Source organism: Nannospalax galili, unplaced genomic scaffold (assembly GCF_000622305.1).
Source record: "Nannospalax galili isolate Female #2095 unplaced genomic scaffold, S.galili_v1.0 scaffold406, whole genome shotgun sequence".
Lineage (NCBI taxonomy): Eukaryota > Metazoa > Chordata > Mammalia > Rodentia > Spalacidae > Nannospalax > Nannospalax galili.
Window position 1 is genome coordinate 8,295,547 of NW_008357033.1, and position 15,031 is coordinate 8,310,577.

General features: G+C 50.7%; 1 protein-coding gene across 3 annotated transcripts in view; it reads right to left on the reverse strand.

Annotated features, from left to right (window-relative positions):
* The window catches only part of Slc6a6 (solute carrier family 6 member 6), an 84,831-nt gene extending 77,423 nt beyond the window's left edge, over positions 1-7,408 (reverse strand). For 2 of the 3 annotated variants that reach the window (XM_008854936.3, XM_029557031.1), the window contains exon 1: positions 5,289-5,538. The gene's annotated coding sequence lies outside the window, so the exon portion shown is untranslated. Of the gene's footprint in view, positions 1-5,288; positions 5,539-7,349 lie in introns of those variants that run through there. The other variant, XM_029557030.1, reaches the window with a different exon arrangement.
* Between the last annotated feature and the right edge of the window lie 7,623 nt (positions 7,409-15,031).

Genomic DNA, 15,031 nt, shown 5'->3' on the forward strand with positions numbered 1-15,031 from the left:
GGGGTTGAAGAGATGGCTCAGCAGTTAATAGCACTGGCTGCTCTTGCACCACCCACATGGCAACTAACAGTCTCTAACTCGGAGGATCTGATGCCCTCTTCTGGCCTCTGAGGGCACTGGATTCATGTGGTACACTTACATGCAGGCAAAACACTCACACAAATAACATTTTTTTTTTAATTTAAGGGGGGATAGAGAACACAAGACAACTTTTGGGGGTGTTGAAGAGGTTCTTTATCTTCAGGGACTTGGGACATGACTCACTTGGTAACCTGTTTGTCGTGCAAACATGAGGACTGAATTCATAGCATTGACATAAAAAATGGGGCAAGAGCCGGGCGTGGTGGCACACGCCTGTAGTCCCAGCACTCGGGAGGCAGAGGCAGGCGGATCTCTGTGAGTTCAAGGCCAGCCTGGTCTACATAGTGAGTTCCAGGACAGCTGGGGCTACAGGGAGACCCTGTCTCAAAAAGACAAAAAAAAAAGGGGGGGGGGGCAAAATAGTGCACACCTGTGACTGGGTCCTGAGGAGAAGACTAGAAGATCTCAGAGATTTGCTGGCAAACCAGTCCAGCCAAATGGGTGAGCTCTAAGTTGTTAGAGACCCTGTCTCAGAAAATAAAGTGATGGAGAAAAATACTTGATGCTGCCATCTGGCCTCCACACACATATGCACACATGTGAACATACACACACATATACACACAAAAGGTAGAGGAGCTATTGAGCAAGACACCTAGCATCAACATCTGACCTCCACAAGTACACCTATACATGTGCACACACACACACACACACACATGCACCAGCACACCTGCACACACATACACTGGCACACAAATGCACATACAAACACATGCACATAAAGGGTTTTATCTTGATCCAGTGATAGTTATACCAGTGTGTCAATTTGTCAAAATTCATTGAACTAGGGCTGGAGAGATGGCTTAGCAGATAAGAACACTGACTGTTCTTGCAGAAGACCGGGGTTTGTATCCCAGCACCCACATGGCAGCTAACAACTGTCTGTAACTCCAGTTCTAGGGGATCTGACAGCCTCTTCTGTCCTCTGCAGACATTGCATGACATGGGCGCACTTCCTACATGCAGGCAATACATGCATACACATAAAATAAAATAATAATAAACAAAATATTTTTAAAAAATTTGTTGAACTACACAGAATCTCTGCATTTCAGTACATTACACCTCAATTTTAATTTAATTTTCTTTTTTGGAAGGGTACATGGAGCCTCATGCATGGTAAGCACATACTGTACTACTGAACTAGGTTCCTAAATCCATAAAATACTCTGTTTTTAAAAAAAGTTTTATGACTAGATATGGTGGCATACCCCTTGTGGGTTTAAGACTAGCCTGGTCTTTGTAGCGAGTTCCAGGTCAGCCTGGGCTACATAGTGAGAACGTCGCTCAAAAAAAGTTTTATTTATTATCATTGTGTGTATTATGTGTGTGTCAGGGGATACGGGTGTCCTGTGGAGTCTAAGGACAATTCTGTGGAGTCAGTTCTCTCTTTCCCACAGTGGGACCCAGAGATCGAATTCAGGTCATCAGGTTTGAGTGGCAAGCTTTTATAGCTGCTGAGCCATCTCCTAGGCCCAAAATACTTTTAAAAAAATCACAGGAATGAGTCAAGCATAGTGGTTCAAGCTTATAATACTGGCACTCAAGAGGCTGAGGCAGGAGGATTGTAATGAGTAGCCACAGAGTGAGTTCCAGGTCAAATCTTCTCTCCAGAAAAAACGAAACAAAACAAAACAATTCCTATCTCCCAGCCTCCCCACACCCACCCCCCTAAGCCCAGCCTCAGCTCAAGTTTCCAAAGACGCCAATGACCCACGGTAGAAAGGGAAACCCCCACCCAGCCCTATCCATAATTCACCCTAAAGACACTAAGTCTGCATGCTCCAGGGATGTGGGAGCATCCAGACTTCACCCGTGTTTACAGAAAGAGCTTAGGGCCAGATTTGCTGGCACAGAAAATGCCTTGTGCCCTGTTCAATGGCAGGCCAGCAGTGGTCACTCTCAAACTCTGGAGCCCAGCCCAGCTCTTACTCACCATCAGGGGTCTTCAAGGCTCCAGGCTTGTCTCCTGCCCTACCATCCCCAGACCCTGTCCTTACCTATTTCTCTTTCTGTTAAGAGTCCTGATAAGGCCCCATACCCATTTATCTGGCACTTGTGGCCCTCCACCATCTGGCTCTGGCCAGATCCATCCATGGCCTCGCTATGATCTGCAGACACTCTTGGTTATTTCTACCTTTGTACAAGCTGTGCCCCTGCCTGCAAGGCCAGCCTGTCCTTCTTCTCCAGCCAGAGAAGACAACATCACCTCTACCTTTCCAAGTATACTGGGTCTTCCTTCCTCATGGTTTCCCAGAGAATGGCAGTGGTCTTTGCACCCACTCCTCTTTCCCTCCAGGCTATCAAGTCCTCAAAAGCAAACATTCTGTCCCAATCCAATGCTTGCTGGGGTTGACCAGACCAACTAAGGCACATTAAGAATGAGCCCTAGTTTTCACTCGAAGGTGAAGGCATCCCCAAGGCAACCCAGACAATTCCAGAGCCACTGCTCCTCTACACACATAAACTCTAACAACCTCTTTGACTGGGGCAGGTTGGCAAACAGCAAAAAATGGGCTGCAGCCCCAAAGAGCCTGCCTTTCATTCACGACAGCCAAGGAGGTGAAAATCAGCCAACCTGGGGGGGTTCCAGGCCAGCCTCAGTTTCCATCCCCCCACCCCACCAAGCAGTGACTAAATGGCATTCTGGGGAGTCCTTGTGATTTACAGCTCTTTCCTGTATCCAGGAATGCGCTCAGTGACTCACGAACATCATTTGAGAACACTTTGGAAACTTTCGGAGAACTGCAGCTTGCCAAACCTTTGACAAGTTGAGGTTAGAAAACAGGGAACCCAGAGCCCAGGCTGCCTGGTGTGTGGGAACAACACCTACTGTAAGAATGGTAGAGGGTTCCCCGAGAGAGCACAGAGAAGGAAGAGGGGGTATATGAGATATCAGCTCCCGCCTCCTCACTCTCACTCATTCTCTAGACCCATGGACTGGAACACATTTGTCTCCCATTTTCTCTACAACCTAGTCCAACTTCATCTCCCCAGAAAATCCATAGCCTAAGCTCTGTGCAGCCAAAACTCACAGATGGTGGGAAGCCCGATTCCATACTGTCCGACAAGGCAATCTCCTAGGCAGCTCTCAACTGTCCCACCTGTGAAATGGGTTCCACACACACACCCCTGAGCCTCCAGATTCTGTCAAACAGAAGTGGCTCAGTCACAGAGGGGAGAATGTCTGGGAGACTGGCCACAACTGCTCTATATGCAGGACAAGGGTATTCCCAAAGGACAAAAGGCACACTCTGGACTGCACCACAGCCCTTGCCACATACCACAGTGACCCAAGACCTCGTGACACCCTCTAATCGGCAGCTCTAGAGCCGAGCCTGGCTTTACAGCTTACTGCAAGCTTATTCAGCCTCATCTCCCTCAATCCCCTCAAGGGCAAGGCGAGGCTGGCCTTGGCGTCCTTGTCATCTGGACAGCCAAGCCCAAGCTCAGAGAACTACCCAAGGTCACCATTAAGAGGGAGCACACTCAGTTTCCTAGAGACAAGCTCCTCACTCCTGAATTCCTGGTTTACATATCCAATGGGCAGTATACCCCACCCCCACCCATTTTACAGGTGGAGAAATTGAGGCCAAGAACCATTGCCCAAGGTGAACTGGGTGGCTGGGCCAAAGTCTAAGACATTCTTCAGCCATTCTGCCAATCCCACCCTATTGGGGATTCTCAGCTGGTGCTTCAGGTCTCCTCCAGCCACCTACTACCATCTTGCCAAAACACCTCCCCTCCAACCCCCACTCCCCGATGACTCCCTGGTGGAGAGGGAGGCAGGCAGGCGGTTGCTAAGCGCTCACCAGCTCTCTCATAAAAATAAACTCCTGGCTTAGAAGCTCTGGGTGAGATCCCCTCCCTACCAGCCAACAAAAAAAAATTTTTTTATTTAAAAAAGATCTCCATGACATTTATTTGAATGCCAGCTGTGCCAAATTGGAGGCCAATTTACTGACATCCAAATGGAGCCACGCGCCACCCAACTGCAGTGGGGGGGGGGGTCGTCAAGTGCCTGGGCAGTCACTGAGGTGATTTATGCCCCCAGGCAGGAAACTGGGGCCCCCAAGTTGCCTCCCAAACCTTTAGGGCTGGTCCTGGGGGAGGCCCGGATCTGGCAGAGGCCACACAGTGACCAAAATAGCCATGCTGGTGGCCCTGCTGAGCACACACGCCTCCTTCCTGCAACTCCTCCTGGCAGTCAGGCTGGTCTAGGCTGAGGCTTTGGTGCTGTCAGTGAGAATTGCTCCCCTCTGTGGCTTCCCCAATGGGAGACAACCAGAACCTCCCACCCAAAAGAGGAACCCACAGAGGGAAGGGGAGAAGTCTAGAGGAAGATGTGTCCTGGCGGCCCTGCCCACTGGCCATTGCCCCCTGACTGTCCCTCCGGGCCCCAATCCTGCCGTTCAGGCCTGGGGGAAGCTGTCACTGCCACCTGTGAGCCACACTGGACAGTATCTGGAGCCACACCACCCTTTCACCTCTCCCAAATGCCCTGGAGGACCAGTACTGGTCATTCCACCCTCTGGAGACCAGAGATGTCCTCTCAGGTACAGCCGAAGACACCCATCTTGCCCACAACCAGAGACCTAGAGATACAGCCACACTCTGGGACCCACACGTGCCCACGGCCGGGGATCCGGAGACACAGCCACATGTAGAGGTCCACACAGGCAAGGCACATACGGGGATACGTAAGAGCGCACACGGGAGAGCCAGGCACACCACACAGGTATGGCACACACAGGCAGCCCTGGACTCGGGGGAACACCACACACCCTGGGGCGCACATGTGCACGCTGCCTAGGAAGGAGAGACCGCCACCCTCAGAAACACAGACATACAGGGACAAGGAGATACCCCGTGAGACATAGACACACACACACACACACACACACACACACACACACACACACACACACCTGCCACCGCACCCGCAGCCGGAGCCCCCTCTAGCTAGGGAAACAATACAGCCCTGGCCAACCGGACTGAGCAGGGGATTCTCGGTCCCTCCCTCGGTGGCGAAGGGGGCTCTGGATCCGGCACTAGGCGGGGAAGCCAGACCTGGGAGTCGCCGGGAGGTAGCAGAGCGCGACCCGGGGAGGGGGCTGCAGTCGCGGCCCGTGCGCCCTGGGTACCTGAGTGGACGCGGCGCTGCGCCCAGTCGGCTGCGCGGGGCTCGGGGTCAGGCTGGCGGAGGGTGCCCCGGGGCTCGCGACTCTGGGTGATGGGCACCGGTTGGAGGAGCTCGGCTGCAGCCAGGGCCCGGAGCTCGGTGCTGGCGGCGGCGCGGAGGAAGCGGTAATTTATAAGCGGCTTCTTCCTGACCTCGCGTGTCTGTTGTCTGAACAGGCAGCTCTCCGCATCACCCATCCTGCTGGGTGGAAAAATACCAGCTTGGCCGGGCCGGGGGTGGGGCCTGAGGCGGGGTCTGGATGCCCAGCTCCGCCCACACGTGGACACACACACACACACACACACACACACACACACACACGAGCGCGCGCGCGCTACATGCTATGCTTTTACATTTTTTCTTTTTCTGTTTCTTGAGACAGGGTCTCTCTGCAGCCCACTTAGCCTCAAATTCACAGCAATCCTCCTGCCTCAAACAAGTAAGCCTCCGTACCTGGCTTAATTAGCATTTGCTCATTTACATGTTTCTACCTCTTCCCTACAGTTTCTACTAACAATTGTCAACCCCATCTGCTGAAGTGCCACCCTTGTCACATCTGCAGTCTTACATGTGTTTGGGACGGCATCAGGACTTCTGTTCTATCCATCTGAAGCATTCTGTACCAGTGCAGCCTAGCTTTAAAAATTAACCATCACTTATAGTTTAAAATCACTCCATCTATCTTCCTAATCCCTTTTACCCCCAGAAAAATCGATAACTGAGAGCTTAATAAAGAATCTCATTATTCTGACATATTAGAAAAAAAAACATGAAAATGAAAATGTCCTTATCAGCTAGAGGAAATGTCATAGAAAGTCCTTAAATTCCAGAAAAATCTCAAAGATCACTGCAGGACACAGGACATAAAATACATGCTATGCCAATAATTGCTTGTCTTTTGGGGGCCAACGCGATGGCGTAGTGGGTAAAGGTGCTTGCTGCAGGCCTGAAACCTGAGTTTAATCTCTGGAACCCACATGTGAAAGGAGAGAACTGACGCCTACAAATGTTCTCTGACATCTACATGCATGTGTCATGCAACGTCAAAGCTTCCTTCAACTGCCTGTGATCTCAGTGCTGGGGATATGGAGACAGGCAGACCCCTGGGGCTTGCTGACCAAACAGTCTAGCTGAATCGGTGAGCTCCAGGTGCAGTAAAAGACTGTCTCAAATACTAAAGTGGAGACCAAATGAGGAAGGCACCCACCATCAATCTCTGGTCTCTACATGCTCACAATGACACACATGTGTATGCGCATGTGCTTGTGTACACACACACACACACACACACACACACACACACACACTCAAAAAGCAAAATGCCTCTGCTCTAGCCTCAAAATTCCAGAGAAAGAAGTACGTTTTTCTACAGCTGATGAGATGCATAGTCTAACTCTAAAAGCAAGTGTCTGCATTGGCATATCTAGCATTACTCTTACTATCACACTGCCAAACACAAATGCATCCTAGAACCTAGCAAAGAGTCCAGAATAGTTGAGTAGAGAGCTTGCAACATTCATAAGCCATTTCTGTCCATTTATTCCTTGGAATCCTATTTTAAGAACCCACACACACACACACACACACACACACACACACACACACGCGAGCGCGCGCGCGCACACACACAAGCATATATGCATGCACGCACGCGCGCACGGGTTCGGACACACAAAGAGCCCGAGCTCGCCGAGCCGAGCGCGCGCATACATCCTCATGTGGAGCTGCGAACGCTCCATCTGCATGCTGGTGCGGGGAGTGGTACGGCTCAGGCTGCCCGGGAGGGTGATGAGGCGCAAGAGACCCAGACTCCTGACTCGCTCCTCTCCTGACAGCCACTACCGCCCCCACCGCACCTCTCCCGCATATTGCCTAGGCTCCCAGGATGGGCCTGGGGATACAGCAGCAACCAGGTCCCTGACTCCTCCTTCTCTGCGTCTTCGCCAGCCAGTTTACAGCTAGGTCTGCAAGCGTGGCTGCGCTCCTGTGGAAATAGGCACAGGAACCAATCCGTGCCTCTCACCTGAGGCTGTGTTTGGGAAGAGCTCCTGCCCGGCTGGAGCTGTGTGACCTCGGGCAAGTTCCTCAGACTTTCTGTATCTTGGTTTCCTCATCTGTAAAACGGAAATAAAAATAGTGGAACTTATCACTTCTGGCTGCTGAGAGGATCCAAGGTTAACAGTGTAAAGCCCCGGGAACACGGCACCAGGCACCTAGGAAGTGCCAAGCGAGTGTCAGCAAATGTGACTATTTTTAAATGGACATGGAGAGTGTCCCTTTATTCTTGTCCTTATTTGAATGAGCAGGTCCAGGAGCTGATTTTCCACATCAGCCTGCCTGAGCCCAAGGTGGCGCTGTGTGACCTTCAGTAAGGTCTTCCCCTCTCTGAGCTCCAGCTTCCTCTTCTCTCTTCTCCACTCTCGCACTCAAGTGGCTGTGGTGAAGGGCATGCCTATCCTTCCACCTCTTAAACTGAGTCTAAAAGCAGAAATACCAGAAGACCTTGACAGAGCCAGCCCTCGACCTGCTCCAGCCTGGCCTACATCCATCGCCCTAGGCTGGCACAGGATACCAAGAGCAAAATTCCAGAGGGAACATCTTCCTTTCTCTAGCAGCCTCTGACCAGGCCCCTTGCCATTGGGCTCCAGCCTGACCTTCCACTAGGCTGAGCCAATGCCATCCTCACGCAAGCTGCACACTGAACACTCCTGCCAGTTGCCTTCTCTTTCCTTCCCCCACAGCCTTCCTCACACTTCTCTGGGGCCCAGGTGCCCCAGACCAGGGGTACTCCCTTCTTCCCCAGTGTCACTGCCTCAGATAGGTACTGCTGCTTCTTTTAAAAACAAGGTCATCACACCCATTTTGTAGAAGAAAAAACTGAGGGCTGGAGTTGAGAGAAGGGATCCCAGACAGTGGGTGTGGTGACACACTCTGGTAGTCCCAACAATCAGAAAAATCAGGAGTTCAAGGTCAGCCTGGGCCATATAGTAAATGCTGACTTTAAAAAATACACTCTTAGGGCAGGAGAGATGGCCCAGCAGTTAAAAGCACTGACTGCTCTTGAAGAGGACTTTGGTTCGGTTCCCAGCACCCACATGGTAGCTAACAACTGTCTGTAACTCCAGTTCCAGGGCATCCAATGCCTTCTTCTGTCCTCTGTGGGCACTGCACTCACATGATGCACTTAGACACATGCAGGCAAAACACTTATACATATTATGTAAAAATAATTTTTTTAAAGTCTTCAAAAATATATTCACAATTCTCCCAGACTCTTGTGCATGTCACTGCCTTCAGCACAAGGGACTGAGGCTGAAGTTTGAACCAAGAGCAGATTTCAGGAAGGCAAGGGCCATTGAACAGGAGTCATGTGTTTAAGGAAGAGGAAGTAGGGCTGCAATGCTGCAAAGCTGCAAAGGCACTCTGTCACAGGGCTGTGCTGATAGCCCAGAGAGCCAGGGCAGTGCAGGTCACAGGAGGACACAGGGTTGTAGTATATCTGGGGCTACAATTGGGGAAGGCTCCTGGGAAGGCCTAGACCCACAGGTAGACTCACACAGTATCACATAGGTGATGGCTACAAAGGATGAGGCTCAGGCATCCATCCATCTTCCTCCTGTGCAGTGTCAGCGCTGGTAGGATCTGTTCCTTGCACTCATTAAGAGTGCGAGGCTTTTCACAGAATTGACACAAAGAAAGTACTTGGCTACACTCATATTTATTTATTTATTATTTTATTTTGGGTCTTTTGGGGGGTTGTATGTTTTTTAATTAATTCATTAATTAATTCATTAATTCATTAATTTTGGTCTTTTTGAGACAGGGTCTCCCTGTAGCTCCAGCTGTCCTGGAACTCACTATGTAAGAGCAGGCTGGCCTTGGACTTAGAGATCTGCCTGCCTTTGCCTTCCGAGTGCTGGGATTTATTTTTTATGTGTATGAGTGTTTTGCCTGCAAGTATGTAAGTGCATCAATGTCATACAAAGCCCACAGAGGTCAGAAGAGGGTGTTGGATCTCTTGGAACTGCAGTTATAGATGACGGTTGTTAGTCACTGTGTGGGTGCTAGGAATTGAACCCAGGTCCTTTGGAAGAGCAGCTAGTGCTCTTAACCACTGAGATAAACACTTTTTTTTGAGACAGGGTCTCCCTGTAGGCCCAGCTGGCCTGGAACTCACTATGTAGACCAGGCAGGCCTTGAACTCACAGAGATTCGCCTCCCCAGTCCTGGAATTAAAGGCATGGGCCACCACGCTCAGCTCAGCTGTGATTTTAAAGTCAGCCTGAGCTATAGAATGATATCTTGAAAAAAAGGAGTGTCAACAAGACAGCCCAGTAAGTACTGGCACTTGCTGCCAGCCAAGCCTGATGATCTGCGTTGGACCTCTGGATGATGAAATGAGATAGCCAACTTCAACAAGCTGTCCTCTGACCCACATACATATGCTAAATAAATAGATGAATAAATAAATGTAAAAAATAATTTTTACAAATTAGTTTTTAAATGTGTATGAATGTTTTGCCTGTATGTACGTTAAGTGCACCTGTGTCATGCAATACTCACAGTCTAGAAGAGGGCATCGGATCCCCTAGAACTGGAGTTACAGATGATTGTTAGCTGCTGTGTGGGTGCTGGGAACTAAACCCTGGTCTCTTAACTGAACCAGTACTCTTAACTGATGATCCATCTCTCCAGCCAGTAAAAAGTAAATTTAAAAAAGAAGTGCCAGGCATGGTGGTGCACCTCTTTAGTCCCACACTTGGGAGACACAGGCAGGTGGATCTCTGTGAATTTGAGGCCAGCCTGGCCTAATGAGTTCCAGGCCAGCCAGGGCTACATAGTGAGACTGTCTCAAAATAAATAAACAAATAATAAATAAATAATGGAAAGTCTGGTTTCTCTTGGAAAACTGGCAGAGTGGGCCACTCGCTAGCCCATTAGCTACCTGTCTACAGCTACCTGGCACTGACAGGGTACCCATTCCCCCACACGGGGACATGAGCCCTCAGAGGTGCCAAAGTTTCTTCTTAGCTTGTGCAGGCCTCCTTGTAACCAACTGGCCCTGCAAAAGGGGAGGGCTGTGTTGAAACCAGACCCTGGTCAGGAGTGGGAGATGGAAGCTTTGGAGAAAGTCAATGGGCACCGAGGGCAGCAAAAACACTGGCACCTAGGAGGCCCTTCAAGGAAAGCCAGGCGGAAGTTCCCTCCACCAGCCAAATACTGGCTGACATTCCATTGGGACTAACTTTTCATTTCAGGAATGAAAATCGATGTTCAGGCAGAGCTCCTGGGGATGTGCACAGGGCGACGGCGAAGTTTCAGGCTTCCTTTGGTCTTATGCAAAGTGGTGAATGAGGTTTTTAAAGGCCACTGATAGTTTGCTATTCGGCATTCAATAGTGACATCAGATCGATTCGGGACTTTGAACAAAACCTCCTGACCCTGTTAGAGGAGCATCTGTCCTATCTATCAGGCCATCAACAAGGTTGTTACACACACATGTTGGGCCATCTGGCCAGCCTGAGAAGGCCACTTGGCACCTACCCTGCAGAGGATAGAAGATTGTGCAGCCAGCATCAGATGCTCAGAACTCCAAGCCCTAGAACAACCCTAAAGGGACAAAGGGCAATGATAGGGCCACTAGGTGCTGAGTGGTCCCCTTCCAGGCTGGGTCACTTTCTTCTAGACACCCTCTCCCCAGTGTGTCCACATCTCTGGACATGTACCAGTGGTCACACCACAGAGTCCTAGAGTATCCCAGCTTTCAGGAACCTGCTTCCTGCCTACCCACCCTCCTCTGACCTGCTCACAGATCCCAGATTCAACTCTCATGTGCTCTGTGATCTATAATGAGGAGCATGACCACTCTGTGCCTCAATGTCCTGATCTGTACAGCCAGACTAAACAAGACCTCAGTGCCTCAAATTGTTGTGAGGACTGGGAGCAGATCCTGCCAGACAATGGCCTCTGGTGCCCTCCACCACTTGGCATATGGAAGCATGCCCCCCAGTCCTGCCCATGCATGTGTGCCTGGGGCCCTCCCACTCACTGCTGTTTCCTCCCTACCCAATTCACTTTACCTACTGGACCCCTGTAGCCTGGGGCTCAGCCAAATCAGCAGCCCCAAGCAGGAAGCACCCAGGAGGCAGGCTTCCTAGCAGTGCCCAGCATGAGGTCCGCGCAGAGGAGTATGGGAAACCATTGCCGGATGTGGTCTATGGGGGCAAGTCCCTGAGCCCCACGGCCTCTCTCTGAGAGAACAGAACTGTCCCAAAGCCAAGAGAGGGAAGGTGTCAGCGATGGAGGCAGACCTGAGGGGACGGAGGACACACACCGCATTCTTGGAAGGCCCAGCCGGCTCCCTCTTTCCCCCTGGTGCTCTCCCACCCCCAGTCCACCCCAACTCCCCGCTGAGACCACGGAATGGCACCACCGCCCTGGAAAACTGCTTGGCAGTTTCAGATAAGGTTAGAAATGTCTGGTAAGGCTGAACAGTTGGCCCTCAAGCCGGCAACCCCACGCTCAGGTATCGAGACAGGGAAAACCGCCCGGCGCAAGAATGTGAACAGCGGCACAATTCACGGTGGCTAAAAATGGAACCGGCCCTGGTTGTATCAACAGGAAAATAGAAGCAGACGGAATGACTCCAGCTCCAGCAAAAGGGACTCCAGAGGTGCGCAGAACCTCGAGGGAGCCCGAAACACCAGGGTGAGGGAAGCCAGACTCCCTGCGGTTTCATTTATATGGAAAATCAGGCAGAGACTCAGGAGGGAGAGCTACCTTGGGGGAGGGGTGCGCAGAAGGCCTGGAGAAACCGGGAGTGAAGGGCTCCACCTGGGGAGCCCACTCTGGGGTCTAGTATGCATACCTTACAGGTGCCCTGTACCTCAGATGCGGTTCCCTTCCCAGTGGGCAGTGCCCTTTGAGGTCTGCTGTACGGCCCTCCCGGGCCCCTATCCTCCCCAGTCAGCCAGCCAATGGATCAAAAATGTTGTTAGGCAAAGGAAAAAACTGCCTTTGGCTGGGGATGCAGCTCAGTTGGTAGAGTGCTTGCCTAGCATGCACAAAGCCCAGGGTTCAATCCCCAGCGCTGCACAAAAGGGGCATGGTGGCACATGCCTGTAATCCTAGTACCTGGGAGATTGGAGGATCAGAAGTTCAGTCATCTTTGGCTACCATAGAGAGTTCCAGGCTAGCCTGGGCTACATGAACGACTTTGTCTCCAAAAAGAAAAAATTGCATTTGTGTTGGACACTACAGGCTTTTTCCTTATCATTCCCTGAACAATGTAATAGAACTGCTAACACAGCATTTACAGTGCGATATGTTTAATTATTATTATATTTTGGCAATTCCAGATAGAACAGGCTAGGCAAGCACTCTGGAGGAAGCCAACCCCTGTGACCTATGTCATCCAGAGCTGACTTAAAGCGTTCAGGAGGAGGTGCTGAAGTTCCAAAAACCACGACCTCACTTTAGTACCAGCACTCAAGAGGTAGAGGCTGGTGGATCTCTGTGAGATAGTGGCCAGCGTGGTCTACATAGCGAATTCCAAGCCAGCTGGGGCTACTGGGAGACCCTGTCTCAGAAAACCAAACAACAACAAAAACACACCACTTTATCGCCACTACATACGAGGGACTCAAATATTCATAGGGGGCTGGAGAGATGGCCCAGAGGATAAAGCACCAGCTGCCAAGCCTGAAAATTTGGATTCAATCCCCAAGACTCATGTAAAAGTGGAAGGAGAATAGATTCCCTAGAGGTGTCCTCTAACCTCCATGCACATACCATGATGTACGGGTCCACACATGCAACACCCCCCCACACACACATATACACAGTAATAATAAATAAAAAAATTTAAATTTGGGGCTGGAGAGATGGCTCTGGGGCTAATAGCACTGGCTGCTCTTGCAAAGGACCTGGGTTCGATTCCCAGCACCCACATGGTGGCTATGAACCGTCCTTAACTCCAGTTCCAGGGGAATCTGACGCCCTCTTCTGACCTCCGCGGCATTGCATGACACGGGTGCACTCACATACATTCAGGCAATACACTCATATACATAAAATAAAAATAATAAATAAAATATTTAACAAATTTTTAAAATTTATAGATCTTGTCCTCTAGAGTCAATTTCCACAGATATCAAGGGACCATTTAGAAGCCCTTGATAAATACCAAAAGGAAACCCACTCAGGCCTCCTTCCTACTTGGAACCACCCCTGTTCCAGTAGGCCTCTGAGAGAGAGAGAGACAGAGAGACAGAGACAGAGACAGAGAGAGACACACACACAGGCATACACACACACATACAGGAGTCTTTCCCTCTTCTTCCCAGACACTCAGGACTCTGGTGCCCTTCTGCCTTAGGGCCTTTGTGACACTGTTCCTTTGTGACACTGTGGCACTTTCCCCCGAAGCCCTTTTCCGGAAGGCTCCTGTGACCCTGGCTGACTAACACTCCTGGGCCTCAGTGGTCTCCTGCCCTCATATAGCTACTTGCCTGCATCCTGTTTTATTTTCTGTTTTATTTTCTACTTGAATAGTCAAGTAACCCCAGCCCACCGGTTATCCACTGACCTGCTTATATCTGTTTCCAGGGCTTGACTGCCTGCCCCGTGTGGTCAGGGCTGTACCAGTGGTTGCATCGTGGTATCCCCTCCCTCCCCGAGGCCTGGCCCCAGTGCTGAATGAATGAATCAGGCTGCCTGCTGTGGTTGCTATACAAACTACACAAGTCCCCATTTACATCAAAGGGGGAAGGGGCCAGTCTTTAAGGCTGTGCACGAAAACCCATCCGCAGAGCACCCTCTCCTCACCTCCCCAGGACAGTCCTGGATCCATGTCTTGAGGAGACTTTCAGTGGCTCAACCCTGAGAGGTTTCAGTATTCCCATCTGTGGAGAGCCCCACCTTCTCACGGATTATGAAGTGAAAGGTGTCAGTCATCCCCTGGGGCTTTTAACAGGCTGATTAGACTCAGTCGGACTGGGCGGGCAGCGGAGATCCCAAATTTCTCTCCTGCTCTTGTGGGGAGGGACAAAATCCATGCCAAGGGTTCTCAGGTCATTAGGGTCACCTGAGCAGGAGAGGGGCTCTCTGAATCTGGCTCCCAGGCCTCCAGCCACAGTCTCAGGGAACTGGTGTGAAAAGCAGAGCCCCATGCTCTGCCTGTACTTCCTGAATCCAGGAACTGTTGGTTGATCCCATTTATCAAAGTCTTCATGGGTTCCTGAGGCGGCTCAAGTTTGAGACCCTCTTGGGCAGGTGCTCTTAGCCCTAGCTGCTCAGAACAGCAGTCAGCTGGGAAATTTAAGAAACCTTGACCCAGAGCTGGGGATCGAGTTCAGTGGCAGAGTGCTTGTCAGAGGCTCTGGGTTCCATCTTGAGACCATAGAAAAGAAGGCCTGGTGTTTCAATGTAATTGAGCATGAAGCTCTTTCTTTTTACTTATTTAGGCAGGGTCTCGTATATCCCAGGCTAGCCTCAAATCCATGGAAATCCTCTTGCTTCCCAAGTGCTGAGATTATAGAACGAAGCCACCATGCCTGGCTTACTTAATGTTTTAAATACCTCTCCAGGCAATGGGAGTGGTTCAACAGGACCCAGAATCCTTGGCCAAGGAGTGCTGGGTGCTCAAGAACATCACAGCTGCCCACGTCCCCAGGCAGGCCTGCTTCATTAGTCCCAATTCCTCTA